Source organism: Scylla paramamosain, chromosome 8 (assembly GCF_035594125.1).
Source record: "Scylla paramamosain isolate STU-SP2022 chromosome 8, ASM3559412v1, whole genome shotgun sequence".
In the NCBI taxonomy this organism is placed as follows: Eukaryota; Metazoa; Arthropoda; class Malacostraca; order Decapoda; family Portunidae; genus Scylla; species Scylla paramamosain.
Window position 1 is genome coordinate 10625800 of NC_087158.1, and position 7500 is coordinate 10633299.

Genomic DNA, 7500 nt, shown 5'->3' on the forward strand with positions numbered 1-7500 from the left:
AGCACGTTCCCGTGGTACAGCACGTCCCTGTAGTGAAGCACGCTCCCATTGTGCATCACGCTCCTATTGTGCATCACGGTCCCGCGCTAAAAGGCGGCCACAAGGTGAAACACGGCTAGGTGACAACAACTGTAATGGGAAGGAAGATTGCCATTACCTTCGGATATTCTTCGCTTCCACCGCCATTTTCTGACGCACTGGCTGAGTCATGCCATTCATCTTTCACGAATTTATCTCACCTGCATATTTTCTGCAGCATTACTTTTTTGTCACTTTCTTTTATTTAATAAAGCTCCCATAATTACAATGATGATATTAATTCGACATGAATTTCATTATATATATATATATATATATATATATATATATATATATATATATATATATATATATATATATATATATATATATATATATATATATATATATATATATATATATATATATATATATATATATATATATATATATATGTATATATATATATACAAGCAAACACACACACACACACACACACACACACACACACACACACACACACACACACACACACACACACACACACACACACACACACACATACACACAAACACACACACACGCACGTATGCACGCACGCACATTATGCACAAGAGAATCAGACCATAGGAAAAATCATTTTAGTAAAACTAGTTGTTTCTTTCATAAGGGAAATTAATTAGATAGGAAGAAGCAATGTAGGAATGAAGATGTCTTGAAGTTATTCTCTTAAACATTGTCTCTTCATGAGAATGGGGAAATGCAAATTCCGACAAGGAGTTCCAGAGTTCACCGGTAAAGGGGATAAAAGCATGAAGGTATTAAGTCTTGTCTTAAGGGGATCAACAGAATTGGGATGAGAGTGAACAGAAAGCCTTGTGCATTGAAGCCGCACGGAGGCGCGAGGTATGCAGTAAGGAAATTCAGAAGTATTGTTAACATGGAAAATAAGAGTCAAATACTACAAGAGATGCAACACTGCGGCAAAATGAGAGAGAGTAAAAAAGTTTCGGTATGAGGATGGGCGTAGTATTATTCGTCCACATTAGCGAAAATTAAGAGAAATCATTTTAACTGTATTTTCAAGAAATGAATTGAGTCTTCCCCTTCTCTATCTCTGACATGCATTCCCCATGAAAGAGCAAATAGTGACCATATACAGAGTAAGTAAATGTAAGGGTGGAAAAACTAGCGTAGACGACACAGTATACCCACAGCTTTATGAAGGTTGCAGCAAAACAAGATATATGAAATTTCCAGCTCAGACTTAAGGTGAATAGCAAACTAAGAATGTTTAGTTTAAACGAGGGAAAAGTTGTGTGTCATCGAAGAAGAGGGGAGTATTATGTGGAAAATTATATCCAGTTAATAGGAGGAAGATTTTAAATTTTTAGACACAAGGAAACAAGGTTTACTTCTGCTGCGTTCCTTCCTGAATTTTGCAAATCCTGTAGTGTTGGACGTCTAGAAAATGACGTAGAAAAGCGCAGCGTAGGGTCATCAACATGAGAATGGATAGCGAGTAATATTGAGAAAACTGATGATTGATACAATAATTATGAATGACCGGAGAGAGTTTAAAGGAACAGTAACTGTCCACCACATACAAGTATAGTCAAGGAAGACGATGGAAGTAAAGAAGCAAAGAGAGGGACAAAACCATTCCAGGGAAGCTCTCTCTCTCTCTCTCTCTCTCTCTCTCTCTCTCTCTCTCTCTCTCTCTCTCTCTCTCTCTCTCTCTCTCTCTCTCTCTCTCTCTCTCTGTATGTATATATATATATATATATATATATATATATATATATATATATATATATATATATATATATATATATATATATATATATATATATATATATATATAGCTGAAACGATAATTACTACCAGTGAGATCTAGAGCACTGGATCTGCTGTATACCTGGATAGCTGTATACCTCTCACCTAACTCCTCTGACTATAAGAAATTCTTTGACAACTTAACTTCCTAAGTGGAGCACATTCTGACTCTTCCCTCTTGCAGATATCTCCATTCTTTCAGACTTCAGTGTTCACCACCACCTTTGGCTTTCCTCACCCTTCACTGACCATCCTGGTGAGCTTGCCTTCAACATTGCTATCCTCCACGACCTAGACCAATTGGTGCAACACCCTACTCGTATTCCTGACCGTCTTGGAAAAATCACACAACACTCTTGACCTTTTCCTAACCTCTAATCCTTCTGTTTATGCTGTCATCCTCTCTTTTCCGTTGGGCTCCTGCGATCGCAATCTCATATCTATATCTTGTCCCATCGCTCCAATCCCTCCTCAGGATCCTCATAAGCGGAGGTGCCTCTGGCGTTTTGCCTCTGCTAGTTTAGTTGAGGTTCTAATCCCTCAAACTATCGTCCTATTGCTTTAATTTCCTGCCTATCTAAATTTGTTTAATCTATCCTCAACAACCTTTCATCTGATCGCTGGTATGGGTTCTGTCAAGGCTGCTCTACTGGTGATCTTCTGGTTTTCCTTACTGAGACCTAGTCATCCTCTTTTAGGGATTTTGATGAAACTTTTGCTGTTGCCTTGGACATATCAAAAGCTTTTGATAGAGTCTGGCACAAAGCTTTGATTTTCAAACTACCCTCCTACGGCTTCTGTCCTTCTCTCTATAACTTCCTATAACTTCATCTATTGCTATAACTCTCTATAACTCTCATCTATTGCGTCTGTGGTAGACGGTCACAGTTCTTATCCTAAATCTATTAACAGTGGTGTTACTCAGGATTATTTCCTGTCACCCACTCTCTTCTTGTTATTCACCAATGACCTTCTAAACCAAACTTCTTGTCCTATCCACTCCTACGCTGATGATACCACTCTGCACTTTTCCTCGTCTCTTCATAGACGTCCAACACTTCAGGAAGTAAACATTTCACGCAGGGAATCCACAGAACGCCTGTCTTTTGATCTTTCTAAAATTTTTGATTGAGGCAGAGCAAACTTGGCATTGTTCATTGCCTCAAAAACTCAATTCCTCCATCTATCAACTCGATACAAACTTCTATACAACTATCCCCTCTTCTTCAATGACACTCAGCTGTCCCCCCTATTCTACAATGAACATCCTCGGTCTGTCTTTTACATATAATCTGAACTGGAAACTTGACGTCTTATCTCTAGCTAAAACAGCTTCTATGAAGTTAGGTGTTCTGAGACGTCTCCGCCAGTTTTCCTTAACCCCACAGCTGCTAACTCTGTACATACGTCCATGTATGGGGTATGCCTCCCATATCTGGGGAAGGTTCCACTCATACCGCTCTTCTAGACAGGGTGGAATCAAAAGCTTTTCGTCTCATCAACTCTCCTCTAACTGACTGTCATCAGCCTCTCTCTCACCGCCACAGTGTTGCATCTCTAGCAATCTTCTACAGCTATTTTCATGCTGTCTGCTCTCCTGATCTTGCTAATGGAATGCCTCCCTTCCTCCCTCAGCCTCGCTGCACAATACTTTGTTCTTTCTCTTACCCCTATTCTCTTCCCCTCTCTAATGCAAGAGTTAACTAGTATTCTCAATCATTCATCCCTTTCTCTGGTAAACTCTGGAACTCCCTACCTGCTTCTGTATTCCTTCCTATGACTTGAAATCCTTTAAGAGGGAGGCTCCAAGACACTTATCCTTCAGTTTTTGACTACCACTTTGTACCCATTACTGGAACTGGCATCCCAGCGGGATTTTTTTTTTACTGGATTTTTGTTGCCCTTGGGCAGTGTCTCTCCTATATATATACATAGAGAGAGAGAGAGAGAGAGGAGAGAGAGAGAGAGAGAGAGAGAGAGAGAGAGAGAGAGAGAGAGAGAGAGAGAGAGAGAGGAGAGAGAGAGAGAGAGAGAGAGAGAGAGAGAGAGGAGAGAGAGAGAGAGAGAGAGAGAGAGAGAGAGAGAGGGGGGGGGAGGGAGGGAGGGAGGAGGGAGGGAGGGAGGGAGGGAGGGAGCGAGCGAGCGAGAGAGAGAGAGAGAGAGAGAGAGAGAGAGAGAGAGAGAGAGAGAGAGAGAGAGAGAGAGGAGAGAGAGAGAGAGAGAGAGAGATGTAGATATAGATAGATAAAATAGCTAGCTAGCTAGCTAGTTAGATAGATAGATAGATAGATAGATAGATAGATAGATGAGATGAAGAAGGATACATTCAGAGGTTCTTTATTTATTACAACGTTTCATGTTCACAGAAGACATCACCAGACTAGAAAAAATAAATAAATAAATAAATAAATTTGGTATATCATACATGATACATCAAAAATATAAAAAATAATATACTAACCCATAGAGGGTACAGTAATGTACAGACAAAAGGGGGAAAAAGGTAAACACTGATAATGCAAAGTAAGTATAGTAACCAGAAAGAACAAACAAACAAACAAACAAGTCACAGATAATAGTGATATATAGTAGGACCTATTGATAAACACTAATGTTGGGCAAAGTAAGTAAAAATAAATAAAGGTGTAGTATTATGAACAAACCTTGTATACTCTTGCTGGTGGAGTGGTGAAGACTGAAAAAGGATGGCGGCGTGTGAGTTAGATTGGTTACTAACTTGGATACCCGAAGCTCTGAAAAGAGTTTATAAAAGATATACTTGTGATGATGATAACTGGTTATACAGTTGAGGTTTCAAGTGTTTAATGTAAATAGCTCCTAATATTTTAATGTCTTTATGTGCATCAGCTTTATGTAATATACTGAAATCCTTCTCCGTAAACGGATGATCATGTGTGTGTGTGAATGTGTTCTTATTGCTGACTGAGGGATGAGCTGTTTCTGTGTACGCATCAAAGTACCTTGATGATCACTGATTGTATGTGTTAGATTCCTCTTGGTTTCTCCAATATATCGAGTCATGCAGTTCGAACAAGTAAATTCATAAATGATGTTAGAGATGAGTCCAGTGGGAATACTGTCTTTGAATAAAAAAAATGAAAAAAAAGCAATAGTAAATGCATTTATGAATATGAAAATGAACTTGGTGTCAGGATATTGTACTTTAAGTCTGGGAGTGAATCGCTTTCTGATAGTGTAAGTAAGATGGCCAGAGTACGGTAATTTGATGTATTTCTTAGGTGTCGTCTGTGTCATTATAGGAAGGCCGATTAAATTTACTTTCTAAAAAATTATAGATGGCATCATTAATGATATTTAACGGAAACCCGTTGTTATGGAAAAATGTCCCTTAAAAAAATTACTTCATGATAAAACGTAAACCAATTAGAGAATAAACTATAGCAACGATATAGGAGTTTTGATAGCATTAATCTTAAATAATTGTGGAATAAAAGATAGATAATTAATCCCCCATACCTGTGAAAGTTGGTTTGCGGTAAACTCCTGTATGTAATTGATTATTATTACGAGTTACTGTTACATCCAGAAACGGGTTAGAACCATTGTTTTCTGTGCCACATGTGAATTCAATACTGGGGTGTTTAGAGTTTAAATAGCTAAGGAATTTAGGAATGTGTTGAGAGCGTTTAATTAAAAGAAAGGTGTCATCAACATATGTTCTATAAAACAGATTTTCACTTATAGAACAAGTTAGGTAAAAGCGGAAGTGAAAATTAATTTGCCCGTCATTGGACCTTCCATATATACGAATATGTGTCTGTACTCACTGGAAGTCCACTCCATCGTTGTATTTCATATGATATACGAGGATCCTCCACTCAAGCAGTGTTTTACGTAACCATGGATATTAAGAATATTTCATCTCATCATCCGCTTTCAAAGTACATTGCATTATCATGTTTCTTTATATCTTTTAAAACTATTTTCTTTGTTACTTTTCTTCCATTTGTATGCTACCTTCTTCAATAAGCCGCCGTGCATAATAAATAATAATTACTTACTTTTACCTAAGTCCACTTCACTTAGTTCACGAATTAATCGGTATCTTCACTCCATCAACCTTTCCACTTGTGAATTCAGAAACATTAATTCATTATGGTTTCCCGTCATGACCCGTGTGAGACTTGTTGACAGAGCAGGCTTCACAGTGTGATGAATCAAGCATTATATACAAATTAAACCACGATTAGAGGATACCAACTAGTACGTGCTCTAGGGTGTGTGTGTGTGTGTGTGTGTGTGTGTGTGTGTGTGTGATTCAGCCGGACTTAAACTATTCTTGGAGACGCTAAATCGCTTCTCTTACCAAGAAAAAATAAAAAAAAACAGCAGAAATCAAGACACTTCATCAGGTAGACAAGGCGCTAATAAGGTTTTATTCCGGGATGTTATATCTAGTCGACAGACTCGCGAGCAAGGCCCACGAATAGGGAAGCTGTACCATAGTTGTGAAGAAGGTCAGTTTTTCTAAGGTTCACCACTCGACATCGTCCGCGGCCACAGGTATAAAGAAGCGGTCTGACAGTACAACAGCACAGACCAGCTGAGCTTGCCTCTGAGAAACCACTTCTCCCAACTCTCCAAAATGAAGTTTGTGAGTACCAGTCAGTGGAAGATTTTCGTTTTGATTCACACCACCAAATTCTGAAAACATTTAACATGGAGTGTTGCCACATAAACACATGCATAACTTCAAATATTGATTGTAATCCTTCTCTCGTCCTCAACACTCTGGAAAGTAGTGTGTTGTGTAGCTCTGATGAATAGATACCCGGCTATTTGTCACCTCAATGGTTCCAGTGACAAAAGAGAGACACGGAATTCAGAGCAACTGGTGACAGGAATGAAGGGAAAAGCCTAGTTCTATCATCTGGTTTAAACCATCACCACTATTTTGTAAACTCTATGTCATTAACGTTTTCTTTATTGCAGTTATCTGTTGATAAGTCTTGTTAGAATACTTGTTAAACGCTCAAGGAAGGGTGGTTTCATTAGAACACGTGTCTTAAGTGTGTGTGTTTCTCCCTCAGATTCATCTGGCTTTGATCGTTCTGGTGGCACTGTCTGCAGTATTCGCTGCCCCAGAGCCACACAAGAAAAAAGGTGGTGGCTTCGTGTCGCGACCAGTGCACCGTGTGGTGCGTCCTGTGGTGCACCACCGCGTGGTGAGACCTGTCGTGCATCATGCGCCTGTGGTGAAGCACGTTCCCGTGGTACAGCACGTCCCTGTAGTGAAGCACGCTCCCATTGTGCATCACGCTCCTATTGTGCATCACGGTCCCGCGCTAAAAGGCGGCCACAAGGTGAAACACGGCTAGGTAACAACAACTGTAATGGAAAGGAAGATTGCCATTACCTTCGGATATTCTTCGCTTCCACCGCCATCTTCAGACGCACTGGCTGAGTCATGCCATTCATCTTTCACGAATTTATCTCACTTGCATATTTTCTGCAGCATTACTTTTTTGTCGCTTTCTTTTATTTAATAAAGCTCCCATAATTACAATGATGATATTAATTCGACATGAATTTCATTATATATATATATATATATATATATATATATATATATATATATATATATATATATATATATATATATAT

General features: G+C 38.9%; 2 long non-coding RNA genes across 2 annotated transcripts in view; both read left to right on the top strand.

Moving 5' to 3' along the window:
• The window catches only part of LOC135102775 (uncharacterized), a 1045-nt gene extending 738 nt beyond the window's left edge, over positions 1–307 (top strand). Inside the window, exon 2 of the long non-coding RNA XR_010269778.1 lies at positions 1–307. This exon is cut by the window's left edge and continues 169 nt beyond it. This is a non-coding gene — a long non-coding RNA (uncharacterized LOC135102775).
• Positions 308–6359: 6052 nt separating this feature from the next.
• On the top strand, positions 6360–7402 carry LOC135102776 (uncharacterized). The gene is made up of 2 exons (XR_010269779.1): positions 6360–6490; positions 6927–7402. It is a non-coding gene; the product is annotated as an uncharacterized LOC135102776 (long non-coding RNA).
• Positions 7403–7500: the final 98 nt, after the last annotated feature.